This window comes from Macaca thibetana, chromosome 9 (assembly GCF_024542745.1).
Source record: "Macaca thibetana thibetana isolate TM-01 chromosome 9, ASM2454274v1, whole genome shotgun sequence".
Taxonomy (NCBI): domain Eukaryota; kingdom Metazoa; phylum Chordata; class Mammalia; order Primates; family Cercopithecidae; genus Macaca; species Macaca thibetana.
The window spans coordinates 83573496-83588629 of NC_065586.1; the positions used below are offsets into that span (position 1 = coordinate 83573496).

At 41.2% G+C, this 15134-nt stretch overlaps 1 protein-coding gene and 1 pseudogene across 2 annotated transcripts in view; both read left to right on the plus strand.

The window, feature by feature from the left end:
• Nucleotides 1-15134, plus strand: part of PAPSS2 (3'-phosphoadenosine 5'-phosphosulfate synthase 2) — a 185690-nt gene that overhangs the window by 78704 nt on the left and 91852 nt on the right. The window lies entirely within an intron of this gene.
• LOC126962970 (40S ribosomal protein S26-like) lies at nucleotides 695-1242 on the plus strand (annotated as a pseudogene).

The window sequence follows — 15134 nt, forward strand, 5'->3', positions numbered from 1 at the left end:
TCCTAGCAGGCTCTCAATCTGTAAATATAGTTCAGAAGCTAGGAGTTATTTCCCGTTGTTGGAGGTATTCGGGGAAAAAAAGTCAATTTATTTTAAAATCATTAAAATTTTAAAAATGGATGTACTCTCCAAAACCATTTGATCTCCTCCTACACAGAATGACTTTTCTACTAATAACTCCAAGTTAATGAACATTTTATTCTGTCTAATAAGTTTTTTTTAATTGCATGCACAGACACAGGAGGGTAGCATGCATAGTGGTTACAAATGTGGACTATAGAGCCAGACTCTGGGTTTGAATCCTGCTCTGCCATTCCACTTAGTAGGTACTTACACTGTTTGTGCCTCATATCCTCTTTTATAAAATGGGAATAGCAATATTACCTGCTTCATAGTTGTTAAGAAGGTTAAATTAGTTAATATATGTAAGGTACTCAGAAGAGTATTAAGTGCTATGTGCATTAGCTTTATTGTCTTGACTTAGCCAAATAAGCACTAGGCCTCAAACAACAACTCAACCTCACTTTGTTGTACCACCTGGGGAATTTGTATTTGCGAAAGAACCCAAGCATTAGATCATGGATGGGTTAAGCTGGTACTTTCTCAGCAGAATTCTAAGAAAGGTGTCCATGGCCAAGTAGGTTAAGGAATGGAATGGATAATGAAGGCTAAGGTTGAGATTTTTCTTTTTTTTAGGCAGGAAAAAGTTTACAGAATTCTTTCTGGAAAGAAAGATACTTTCTTTCCAGATTTATTTGAAAAGAGCACTCTATATCAGTTTAAGATTGTTTCTTGGAATATTTGTATTTTGTTTGACTCTACCACACCAGAACTGCAATGGGACGCAATGAATTAAAATAAATGCTTCTCCTCTCTCCAGTCCATCCCTCCAAGATGACAAAGAAAAGAAGGAACAATGGTCGTGCCAAAAAGGGCCGCGGCCACGTGCAGCCTATTCACTGCATGAACTGTGCCCAATGCGTGTCCAAGGACAAGGCCATTAAGAAATTCGTCATTCAAAACATAGTGGAGGCCACGGCAGTCAGGGACATTTCTGAAGCGAGCGTCTTCAATGCCTACGTGCGTCCCAAGCTATGTGTGAAGCTGCGTTACTGTGTGAGTTGTGCAAGTCACAGCAAAGTAGTCAGGAATTGATCTCGTGAAGCCCGCAAGGACTGAACACCCCCACCCCGATTTAGGCCTGCGAGTGCCGCCCCACGTCCCCCACCAAAGCCCACGTAAGGAGCTTAGTCCTTAAAGACTGAAGACGGACTATTCTCTGCAGAAAAATAAAATGGACATTGTACTTAAAAAAATAAAGTAAAAAATAAATACTTCCTATTATAATAGCTTTTTAAGGTTTAGATTAATAATTTCACAACTCCTATTACATACAAGTGCATCTTTGGGATGCAAGTACATACATGTTCAGCTTATTAGCATGTTATTTTCAGTTCTACTCAAAAAACATTCTCAACTTGGCTGACTCATTTTAATAGGGACAAAATTTTCACATTCCAACTTGAACAGGGAAGTGGTAACAATTGATTTAGATAGGAGTATCAGAATTTCATTTTGCTAAGGTCTTTTTTGTACTTCTTAATGCAGTAACACTTTAGGATAGAATGAATATTGTTGGTATCACCACTTCTGCAAATGTGCTCACTCTTTTCTGTTTATTCTAGAAGGTTTACTCATACACTAAATATGGGATGCACCAGTTTTTTATGCTGCAAGTTTGAAATAATACCATTTATTTCAACTACTTAAAAAATATGGGTCTGGGTGCAGTGGCTCATGCCTGTAATCCCAGCACCTTGGGAAGCTGAGATGGGAGGATTGCTTGAGCCTACAAGTTCAAGACCAGCCCGGGCAAAATTGTGAGACCCTGCCTCTACAAAGAAAAAAAAGAAAAAGAAAATTAGCTGCATCTTTAGTCCCAGCTACTCAGGAGACTGAGATGGGAGGATCCCTTGAGCCCAGGAGATTGGAGCTGCAGTGAACCATGATCATGTTGATGCACTCTAGCCTGGGTAACAGAGTGAGAACCTGTCTCAAAAAAAAAAAAAAAACAAACAAAACCAAAACAAAAGACTTTGGGTTATAACTCAGAATATGTTAGTTTGGTGAATTTCTTCCAGAAAAAGAAACATTCAATGTTTTATTACCTGCCTTTGAAAAAACTGGCTGTCCTTCTGAAAAGACTTCACAGATAAAATTGCAAAGAATGCAGGTGTAGAGAGAACTGAGATAACAGCTTGTCCAAAAGGAAATGAGAGTAATTTGTTGAGCAATTTAATGGATCTAAGGTACACTGATCTGATGAGGTAAATTGCTAACCATTACCATAATGTCCTAAGGGAAACAGAAGGGATCACATCAGGGCCCCCTAACTAAAACTGAAATATGTTATTATTTCTGGCCACTCATGGATGGCAGACAGAGTGACATTGAGAGCATGCACCTGGGTTGGAATCTCAGCTGAGCCCCTTTATACAAGGGCTAGGCAAACCTGGGAAAGTTAGTAAAACAGTTGTTTGCCTCATCTGTACAATGGAGGACACAATATTCTATTTTATTTGTAATAATGCATATCATGTTAGTTATCTGTTGCAGCATTAGAAACTTAATGGCTTAAACAACACATATTTAAAATCTCGAAGTTTCTGAAGGTCAGAGTTCCAGGCTTAGCTGGGTGATTCTGCCTCAGGTCTCTCACAAGGGTGCAATCAAGGTGTCAGTCAGGACTCTGGTGATATGGTTTGGCTGTGTCCCCACCCAAATCTCATCTTGAATTGTAGCACCCATAATTCCCATGTGTTGTGGGAGGGACCCAGTGGGAGGAAATCGAATCATGGGAGCAGGTCTTTCCCATGTTGTTCTTGTGGTGGTGAATAAGTCTTATGAGATCTGATGGTTTTATAAAGGGGCGTTCCCCTGCTCAAGCTCTCTTTCCTGCTGCCATGTAAGATGTGATTTTGCTCTTCATTTGCCTTCTGCCATAATTGTGAGGCCTCCCCAGCCATGTGGAACTGTGAGTCAATTAAGCCTCTTTCCCTTATAAATTACCCAGTCTCAGGTATGTCTTTATTAGCAGTGTGAGAACAGACTAATACATCTGATCTCATCTGGAGGTTTGAATGAGGGAAGATCCACTTCTAAGCTCACTCTGTGACTGCTGGTAGGCCTCAGGCTGTCATTGGCTATTGACTGAAGACTTTAGTTTCTTCCCTGGTGGACCTCTTCCTAGGGTGGCTCACAACACAACAGCTGGCTGTCCTCAGAGGAAGCCAGGGAGACAGTGCGAGGGAGTGAGGAAGATGGAAGTCAGTCTTCTCGCAACCTAATCTTGGAAGTGACATCCAATCACTTTTGCCATATTATAGTCCCTAGAAGCCAGTCATTACCCCAGCCCACTTTCAAGGGGAGAGGATGACACAGCAGGAGATGAGGACAGTGAAGGCCATCTCAGAGACTGCCGACCATATATACAAATACATGCCTTTCCTGACTTCTAGCACCAGTCTCAGGAAGGAGTTTGTAACCTCTTGCAGGATTATATAGTTCCTGGCAGAAATCAGCTCTGCCCAAGGATTAAGGACAGCTGAATTTGACACCTATAAAGCATCACTCTTGAATTCTTCCTGAATTCAGTAAAATGAGTCAGTTAATTTACTCATTGCTAGAGTTTCTGCCATATCAGTATATTCCCAGTGGAACAATGAAGATTAACCTGAAAAATTAGTCATGGTTATGGCATCCTGAATGGCACAAAAAATCAAGGAAATATTCTTTCGGTATTCAATAGCTATTATTCAGCAAATGAAGTTGCTCATGCCGTTGATGAACAAGTAAGGGAAGTTCCAGCACAGTAGTGCAGAAGCTGAAAGGAGGCTCACTTTAATGAATGTAATTTTTATGAGGGTAAAACATAGTTTAACAGATCATATATCAGATGAAATGATAATAAATTTATTGTGAAAAGGGTTAGCAGATTAGGATGCGATCTTATTTGTCAAATCATGCTTGAATTATACCCTAGCTTGACTATGCACTAATGAATTCGACAAAAATCAAGGAAAACATTCTATGAGAATCAATTGGCTATGCGGAATTTATAACAGAGTATGAATATTCTATATTTTTTGTAAGTTGTGACTTCCTGATTGAAGGCATAGGCATCAGCTTACTACCATTCATTATCATGTTTGCACTAAGGCAATGATAATTGATAAAAACTCCTGAGTACTGGTGAGGAAAGTTCTGAAGCTTTAGTAGTTCTGAAAGAAATACGGGCAGGAGGTTCTAGATGTAGAGGAAGAAAAAAACTTTTCCTATACCCTCTTGGGTTTAGGGACTGGGGCCTGTGACTTAAACTGACAAATGACAGATTAATAAAAAGTTATTTTATATGCACATAGGGAGGGAGGTGTCACAGGAAAGAAGTGAAAACCCAAATCAGTCAGGCCTAAGAGCTTATATATCATCTTAACAAAGGGTGATAAATTCTGGAGAAATGATATGACAAAGGAAAAGGGGCTTGGACTTCTAATGGTGGTACATTGTGGGAGGGTAAATATATGGGGGAAGCTAATTGAAGAAAAGGGTTATGGTAGTAAGGTTTGTTTGTGCAGACTTGTCTCAGTGCTGACTTGCCAGCTCCTGTGACACTGGTTGTTCTCTGCCTTCTGGTATGGGAGAGGGGAAGGAAGATACTTTTACAAATGGCAATTTGTTATATTTACCCTACTTTTAGGCAGAGAAGGGGAGGGTAGAGTTCCTTCTGAATCTGCTATTTCTCAATTGCTTTAACCTCAAAATAATCCTTATGCCAAAGTGGCATATTTGGGGGTGGTATATTCTGATCCCCTTCACCAGACTCTCAATCCATCACCAATAAACAGTCCTTAGACAAATTATTGTGCAAGCTGTCTCACATATCTTCAAGTGGAATTTTTCACTGTCAAAGGCGTACTTTGGAAGCTGACCCAGCCTAGAGTCTAAGGAAGGCCTGAGCCAGGCAAAGTCTCCAGACATAGTGCGGTAGAAATGACAGCACTCTGGGTGGGACAGTTTCCCAAGGTGTGTGGAGCCACATTTGGAAGGATCAGATGGTGTCTCATGGGGCTGATGTGAAAGTCTGCTGACAAAAGGGAGCTTCTGATCTGAGAAGAGCCTGCTGGGTGGTGGCAATGTCCACTTGGATTCTTTTGAGGTGCACACTGGCTGGGTTTTGGATACCAGCACCTCTGCCAATCCAGCATCCAGTATTCTGTGCTTCAGGCACTCCAACGTTCTTGTGATACAATTTTTCTAGCTCTTCACTTCTGCCGTGTCTATGCTTCTCTTCTTTACCTAAAGGCTCTGCTTACTTATGGATTCTATTGCCTGATGACATTTGCTCAATGGCTTTTTTGATTCATCTTTCAGTTTCTGCTGCCAATATGGAGTTCCTGTCTACCTCATATTTAATTTCTGCCTTCTCCCAATGTGGAGCAGTTACCTGGCTCTCTTTACACAGTCTATTCTGGGATATTGGAAAGATCTAGTTCTGGGTGTGCAATCATGTTGACCTAAAGCTACCACATTGGTTGGGTGTGGTGGCTCACACCTGTAATCCCAGCATTTTGGGAGGCCAAGGCAGGTGGATTACCTGAGGTCGGGAGTTCCAGATTAGCCTGGCCAACATAGTGAAACCCCATCTCTACTAAAAGTACAAAAATTAGCCGGGCATGGTGGTGGGTGCCTGTAATCCCAACTACTCAGGAGGCTGAGGCAGAAGAATCACTTGAACCCAGGAAGTGGAGGTTTCAGTGAGCCAAGATCATGCCACTGCATTCCAGCCTGGGTGACAGAGGAGACTCCGTCTCCAAAAAAAAAAAAAGAAAAAGCTAAAAAGCTACCACATCCTCCTTTCTTCCACACCCAGGGTGAGTGTGGACACCTCACAACTGAAGGGAGAAAAGGCACAATTCCCCTTCTATAGAGAGACTCTTTTGCAAGGCAGGTGCTATAATCTTGTGTAATCTCATGCACATAATCACAATCACATACCTCACATTGCCTTTACCATATTCCATTGGTTATAAACAAGTCACAGGTCCCACCCACATTCAAGGGGAGGGGCTTACATAAAGACATGAATATCAGAAGGGGGAACCATGGGGACCACTTTAAAGTCTATCCACCACATCTCCTTTGTCTCCTTCAGTCCGTGACTGTTCCTCAGTTTGTCCTCTTCTTTCATAACCTTGACTTTTTCGAAGAGTACTGATTGTTTATCTTGCAGAATGTTCTCCATCAGGTTAGTCTGACGTTTTCTCATTATTGGGTTAAGGTTATGTATTTTTGACAAGAATACCACAGAAGTGACATGCCCTTCTCATTACATCTTACAAGAAGGTACATGATGTGGATGTTTTGTTATGTTAGCCTAGATCATATGGTTAAGATAAGGTATGCTGGGTTTGTCCACTGTGAAGTTACTTTCCCCTCTTTGTAAATAATAAATATCTTGGGATAGAAACTTTGAGACTATACAAATATACTGTTTCTACTTGAATTTTTTCCCACAACTTTAAGATTTCATTGATGGATTATGTCTGCAACAATTACCAATGGTGATTTATCATTTCTCTCATTCCTTTTACATTTATTAATTGGAATCTCTCCAGAAGAAAGATTTATCCCTCTCTTCCACATATTCATATATTCAATCATTTATTTATATCATTATGGACTCTCAGATGTCTATTTTATTCTGTGGGTTATAATTCAATACTATCATTACAGATTTTGTGGTTCTAATTGTCCTAGCTTTGGCAACTGGGAGTTCTTTCAGGCTGGTTTCTGTGCCCTTTTGATATGCCTTCATTTTTTTTTTTTTTTTTTAATACCTCATTACTTTCTAGCACAAGAGGCTTCAGCCTTATTTTGTATTCTTTCTGCCTCAGCCCTGGAATCAACTGCTTCTCCAAGGAGCCCTGGTTTCTTTTATCAAAGAATAGTATTTAGAAACCAAGATCTCAGTACTAGGTGTGTTCATTGCTATTGTAATTTTATTGCTTTTAGACTCTCTCAGTGGACAGAGCTAGGAAATACAAACATGTTTACCAGCACATTCATATACACATATTTATATCTACCTCTATGTATGTATATTAAAAACCTAGGCATTCATACTTGTATTAGTCCATTTTTACACAGCTGATAAAGACATACCCGAGATCGGGTAATTTATACAGGAAAGAGGATTAATGGACTTACAGTTTCATGTGGCTGTGGAGGCCTCACAATCATGGTGGAAGGCAAGGAGGAACAAGTCACGTCTTACATAGATGGCAGCAAAGAGAGAGCTTATGCGGGGAAACTCCCTCTTATATAACCTTCAGATCTTGTGAGGCTTATTCACTACCATGAGAACAGCATGGAAAGACCTGCTCCCATGATTCAATTACCTCTCACCAGGTGCCTCCCACAACATGTGGGAGTTCAAGATGAGATTTGGGTGGGAACACAGCCAAACCATATAAATACTGATACCTCTATTTCCTGTCTAATGCCGCCAGGTTATTCTAGCTTTTCCTCCTTCTTTGTAATTTCTTTCACTGACAGAAGGCTGGCTCTCATTACCAGCAATATACCTACCTACTTATTCAAACCTAGTATACATATAAAATAGTTTCAGAATTGCTAACCCATATCCTTGTAAGAAAAAATTTGTGGCTGGGCACAGTGGCTCATGCCTGTATTCCCAGCACTGTGGGAGGCTGAGGTGTGAGGATCACTTGAGTCCAGGAGTTCAAGAGCAGCTTGGACAACATAGTTAAGACCTCACCTTTACAAAATATCAAAAAATTAGCTGAGCATGGTGGTAATGCCTGTTGTCCCCGTTACTTGGGAGGCTGAGGTGGGAGGATAACTTGAGCCCAAGAGGTCAAGGCTGCAGTGAGCTGTGACAGTATTGCTGAACTCCAGCCTGGACAACAGAGCAAAACTCTGTCTCCAAAACAAAACAAAACAAAACTAAATGAAACAGAAAATAAAGCAAATTTGTGAACTAGAGTGCAGTATTTGTGTACAGTTCTTTTTGTCTTTAGCCTTACAGTAACCAGTTAAAATATTGCTTTCTAAAGTAACTTGTTAGTTTTTTAACCGCTCTCTTCAGTATAGTCACATGATTCATCTATAATACATTTATGTTCATTTAAAAATTTTATTTATTTTTATTCTAAGCAAATTAACATAGAATGTGGATTTTTTGTTTGAGATGGAGTCTTGCTCCATCGGACAAGCTGGAATGCAGTGGTACGATTTCAGCTCACTGCAACCTCCACCTCCCCAGTTCAAGCAATTCTCCTGCCTCAGCCTCCTGAGTAGCTGGAATGACAGGCACCTGTCACCAAGTCTGACTAATTTTTGTATTTTTAGTAGAGATGGGGTTTCACCATGTTGGTCAGGCTGGTCTCAAACTCCTGACCTCAGGTGATCCGCCCACTTTGGCCTCCCAAAGTGCTGGGATTACAGGCATGAGCCACTGTGCCAGGCCTGGTGAAACACTTGAGAGAGACAGAAAAGAGGAAAGGCAAGCCACTGAATTAGAATAAAGAGCCGTCAATGCTGAAAGCCCTTCAAAATGCACACAATTTTTTCAGACTTGTTTCAGCTTACCAGCTACTTGAAACTATCAGTTAACTCTCTTTTCCTCAAACCCCAACATTCAAATTAAGGAAAAAAAGAGTAATTTTATTAAGTAAATATGTAATTTTAAGTAAAGATGAACTAAGTAACCAAATAGAGAAATATCTCCAAATCCATAGCATTTCTCCAAAACAAGAATGATAGAAGGGGAATAAAGTGGGGGATTCCACTTATAATTTAATAGGAATTACTTATATATGCGACCTAAGAAATCTGACTAGATTGAGATACCATGTGGCAGAGAGGAAACTTGATCTTTATATCAATTCATCCCAAAATAATGTATAATTTACTTATTAACAATTTCAATCAGAAGCCTTATACAACATTAGGGGGCAGCTCACGGGGCTTAAGAAAGAAAATCAGTAATTAGTCTGAAGGGGCAAATGGGCAAAAGAGTTCATTATAAAATTGAGCCGCTTCTCCCATGGGCTCCATGGTGGGTAGTAACAAGGATTTAGCACCCAACAACTGCCAGGTGTAGCTGCTGCCAGCTAATATTATACATTATGCATGAGGAACCACAAACTGAGGCATTTGAACTAGAGTGACTCCATATTGGACAGGGGCAGGGTAAAATAAGACTGAGACCTGCTAGGCTGCATTCCCAGTAGGTTAGGCATTCTAAGTCAGCACAAGATACAGGTCATAAAGACCTTGCTGATAAACAGGATGCAGTAAAGAAGCCAGCCAAATCCCACCAAAACCAAGATGACCATGAAAGTGACCTCTGCTTGTCCTCTGCTCATTACATGCTAATTATAATCATTAGAATGCTAAAAGACACTCCCATCAGTATCACGACAGTTTACAGATGCCATGGCAACCTTAGGAAGTTACCCTATATGGTTTAAAAGGAGAGGAACCCTCAGTTCTGGGAATTGCCCACCCCTTTCTGGGAAAACTCATGAATAATCCACCCCTTGTTTAGTATATAATCAAGAAGTAACATTAAGTATCCTGCTTAGTGGAGCAGCTCAAGGTTCTGCTCTGCCTATGGAGTAGCCATTTTTTTCATTCCTTTACTTTCTTAATAAACTTGATTTCACTTTGCACCGTGGACTCGCCCTGAATTCTCTCGAGAGATCCAAGAACCCTCTCTGGATTCTGAGGTCTGGATCAGGATCCCTTTCCAATAACAAAATCAGTAATAGTATTGATTATTTAATCAACAATGTTAGAAAAAAATGGTATGGTCCAACAATATTTTTAAAGTATTAACTGATTTGTACACCAAATATTCCCCCATCCTGGACCCTCTACCATTCAAGCAAGACCATTCTGAGTTCCGCGTGGAGAGTAGAAAATATAATTAGAGTCTTCTGATTTTTGTTAGACCAAAGCCTTTAGATAAAAGAAAGAACTCAGACTAAATAAAGCATTTCAGAGAAAAATCACTCAGGCCTAATGAAAAGCTCTGCACTGGAATTAGAGCTAAGCGATCTTGCAGGGGAATTCTCAGGGCAGGATTCAGGAGTGTGTGTTTTTACAAGCACTCCAGGGGATCTTTGCGCTTGCTGGAGCTGGAAAGATGGTGGGTTAGTTGTTCCCCGCCTGGCTGCACGGTAGCCTCACCTGAGGGTTTAATTTTCTGGCGCAGGGGAGAGGAAAAGCCAGGCAGCAGATTTTTTTTTTTTCCCCCCTAAGCTTCCCGGGTGATTTTAACGACTAGTCAACCCTGAGAACTTTCCTTGGTAAAGTTTATTTGCTTCCCCACAACGCTTTTAGGCGCTTTATTGCAGTCAAACATTATAAATGAATTTTTACAATATTATCCAAGGTGTTTCCCCAACACATACATTTCTTCTCTTTCTACTTTATTTCCTAAATTTATTGTACAAAATTAAAACGTGGGTGAGTTGGAGGACCTACAAGGACAGTGTTTTGCAGATTGTGGTTTCTGAACCAGCAACATCAGCAGCCCTTGGGAACTTTTAGAAATGCAAATTCTGTGTCCTACTCTAGACTTCTGAATGAGACGTGCTGGTGGGGTGGCGGGGCACAATCTGGATTTTCACAAGCCCTCTGGGGGATCTGCGGCACGCTAATTTTTGAGAATCAATGATTCTCTTAATGAGAAACTTTTAAAACTACTGACGCCTAGCCGGGCGCGGTGGCTCATGCCTGTAATCCCAGCACTTTGGGGGCTGAGGCGGGCGGATCACCTGAGGTCAGGAGTTCAAGACCAGCCTGGCCAACATGGCGAAATCCTGTGTCTACCAAAAAGTACAAAAATTAGCTGAGCGTGGTGGCAGATGCCTGTAATCCCAGCTACTCAGGTGGCTGAGGCAGGAGAATAGCTTGAACCTGGGAGGTGGAGGTTGCAGTGAGATCGCGCCATTGCACTCCAGCCTGGGTGACAAGAGTGAGACAATTCTTATAAAAAAAAAAAAAAAAAAAAAAGAACCTGTTGAAGTCGGAAAAACTCAGCCAATTAGTTATTAATAACTGAAGTAAATGATTTGTCTAACATTAAACAAGTGTAACTGTTGTTTTCGCTAAGGTTTGTTGAATTTTGAAGTGTATTTCCATAAATACCCAAATTGTTTCTCCTTTATGCAATGTGTGAGTATACTAATAAATATACTTCTTTTTACATGAATACAAAAACTAAACAATAACTTCAAACTGGATTCCATTCAAGAAATGGCAGAAGAGCATTACTTTTGCCTGGGAGTGAGGATTTTTCCACTGGCCACCTAACATCTCTGGGCAGCCTTTTGGTGAGAGGGTCAGTGCTGCCAGTGCAATGTTTGCCTGTCAATTTTTCTCTGTGTACTATACCTGGGTATTTACTGATAGCCTGGAGCACTTCAGGAAGGAAGAACCAGAAACAGCAGGGTAGAAAGTGAATACCTCATGCAGCCCAAGGCATCAACTGAAGCAGCCTTGGCCATCAGTAGGGTGACAGATCAGCCTCCTGTTTAACTTCCTTTTAACCTTGAAAACTCAGATTAAATATCACCAGTCATAGGATCTCTTCATAGTCCAGCAGTCATCACCTCTGTTTTTATGTACTTTAAAAATTGCTCTAAATATCCTTTTATTCCAGCAATTAATCACATTTCCTTAGAAGTATTTGTGTACAGCTGGGCGCGGTGGCTCACACCTGTAATCCTAGCACTTTGGGAGGCCGAGGCAGGTGGACGACGAGGTCAGGAGTTCAAGATCAGCTTTGCTAAGATTGTGAAACTCCGTTTCTACTAAAACTACAAAATTTAGCCAAGTGCGGTGGCAGGCGCTTGTAATACCAGTTACTTGGGAGGCTGAAGCAGGAGAACCGCTTGAACCCAGGCGACACAGGTTTCAGTGATCCGAGATCGCACCACTGCACTCTAGCCTGGGCAACAGAGTGAGACTCCATTTCAAAGAAAAAAAATCGGAATTATTTGTGTACATCTCCATCTCCCACATCAGACCATGGGCACCTCAGGACAGTGACTTCTCCTTCTTGGACCTGGGAACTGTCCCTAATTACCACTGAGCAAATGGGAGGCCAGCCACATGGCTAACACACTCTGAAGCGCATGAAGAAGAGAACGTGCAAAAGCATGCTGCCACCTGATTGTATGCGGTAGGTCCTCTGTTACAACTTTCCCTACTCTTCAATTGCATTTCCTAAAATCAGCAATACAGATACTTATAATTTTCTGAACATACCATGTTATTTCATGCATCTCTCTACTTTACAATTTTCAAGTTTACACACACACCCATCTTATGGAGGGAGTGCTGACAAAAACCCTACCACTTGTGTTTTTTGGTTTGTTTTCTTTTGAGACATGGTCTCACTTTGTCACCCATGCTGGAGTGCAGTGATACAATCTCAGCTCACTGCAACATCTACCTCCTGGATTCAAGTGATTCTCGTGCCTCAGCCTCCTGAGTAGCTGGGATTACAGGTGCGCACCACCAAGCCTGGATCTTTTTTTTTTTTTTTTGTATTCTTAGTAGAGACGGGATTTCACCATGTTGGCCAGGTTGGTCTCGAACTCCTGACCTCAAATGATCCACCCACCTCAGCTTCCCAAAATGCTGGGATTACAGGCCTGAGCCACCACACCTGGCTCCTACCATTTTTTAAAGTCTCAGTTCATGTATGATCTTTCCCCAAGAAAATTGGACATCAGTCCCCACTCTCCTCCCAAAGTTCAACATGTCCCTCCTTTGTGCGCTCACAATCTCCTTTAACTTACCGACCAGTTTAATCCACATTCTGGGTTTCTTTGAGAGAAAATAATGACCAATGCCCACAGTGTTCTTCAACAGGAGGATGCACTGAAATGCCCACTCCTTCACCTAAGCTGCGTGTTTGCTGGGATCCATTGTTTGTTCTCAAACCTGTGTCTGCCAGTCGTAGTTGTTAGTTTAATTAAGTAATTTAGTTAGATGTCACTTAAGTGAATAGCACATGAGTGAAAAGAGTTGTGTTTTCTATGAAAACAGACGGATGCGTTGGAAAGATAAGTTGCTAGAAATCGTACTTTTGAATGAGCCATAGGCAAAACTACAGACAAAGATAGGGGAGGGGCGTGTAGTAATCTTGAAAGAATCTCCTTTCAGATTTGTTTAAGTGCCCTTAATTTCAAGCTCCACTTTATAAAATCCCAACCTGGACATTGTTGAAGATGCCTAATGAAAGGAGTTTATGAAGTTCCTATCAGTAGACTCATGTCACAACAGAAGCCTTTGGCCCCATATCAAAAGATTAGTAACGTGTATGTGTTAAGTCAAAATAAAATGTCTAAGGCATGCACATATCATCTTTACCTGTTCCAATTATGTACTGAAGTGATAGGGAAACTGGTGGGGGGCAGGAAGGGAGTCGGGTATCTTTCTCTTTTGATAGATTGTGAGTTTCTTGAAGACAGGGACCACGTCTTGCTCATCTAAGTAGTACCTGTGCCTGGGAAAAGTTTTCAGATCCTCAAGGATTTTTACTAAGTGCTCTTCACCCAGTGGAATGCTGCACTTATTTTTGTATGGGGGGTTTCAGGTCTTGTTCAGCATTTATGCATTACAACCACGAGGGGGCAATATAGTCACATTCCTTTGTAATGACCACCCAGTGGTGTTGCCTCCAAGTTAGAGCCCCTAATGTGATGGGCTCCCCTAAAATGCATTGGAGAAACTGTGGCGTAAGCATCTCACCAACACTGGCATTCTTTGTATATCCTTCTGCTGTTTATTTGGAGGAGTTGACTGATTCTATATTTTCTAAAAAATATAAGGATCCGCTAGCAATCACCATTTTATTAAGTTATGCAAGCCCAGATAGTTTCTGGAAGAAATTAAAATGATGGTGGGAGAGGGGGTGGTACAGGGGAAACCTTCATGTAAATGTTATCAGTAGTATCAGGGATGATCAATTGGTACAATGTTATCTGTGGTGCTTTTCAGGGGAGTCTTGGAGGGAACACGACTGAAGAAGTTACGGACTGTGTGTCTGCATGAAGCGGAAGACCTCAACCCTTCCTCTGTCCCCTGAATGAGCCTTCTCCCAGTTCCTATATGTCAGAATCATAGGCTCCGAAAATTAAGTTTCTCATTGCTCATATCTTTTCAGAAAGAATGTCCTCTCCTAAGAGCAAGAGGGTAGCGAGATGAAAAGGAAATCAAAATAATTGCCTTTAAAATGAAAGACTCTGAGAAAATCAAAAAGAGAGTGTTTTGCTTTTTAGTAAACTGCCATGCTGAATCACGACTAAACTGGTGATCTGTGACATCAAAGGGTCATAAACAGCCTAGCTTGAGTCCAAAAGAACTGAGGCCTCCATTTTCACAGTAAAAGTATCTATTCTAAAATAATTTTTGAGAATGAATGAAATCTAAAACAAGATAAGCAGTCCCGTTTACAGTTATCAGGGGGTATTGAAATAGTTGGCGTGGAAGCTGAGTGACTCAGTGGACAGGACATTTGGGGTCAGAGCACTTGGGAAGTCAGGCTGACCTGGGTTAAAGCCTTAGCTCTGTTCCTAACTAGTGACTACAGTCAGATGCCCTCCCTTCCCTGAGGACCAGTTTTACATTACTCATATGTAAAATACAGGAATGGGGAAATTGGACAAATGATCTCAAAACATCTACCAGGTCTAAACAATCATATATTTCTTTCCCAGGAAGTAGCCCTTAGGTATTTGTCCTTAACTTGATTCTGTTTCAAGAAGATAGCTTTTTGTTTTTAGATGCAATATAAAAAAAATAATAATCATGCAAATTGCTATCTTTCTTTCTTTCTTTTTTTTGAGATGGAGTTTCACTCTTGTTACTCAGGCTGGAGTGCAACGGCACAATCTTGGCTCACTGCAGCCTCTGCCTCTCGGGTTGAAGCGATTCTCCTGCCTCAGCCTCCCAAGTAGCTGGGATTACAGGCGTGTGCCACCACACCTGGCTAATTTTGTGTTTTTACTAGAGACAGGGTTTCATCATGTTGG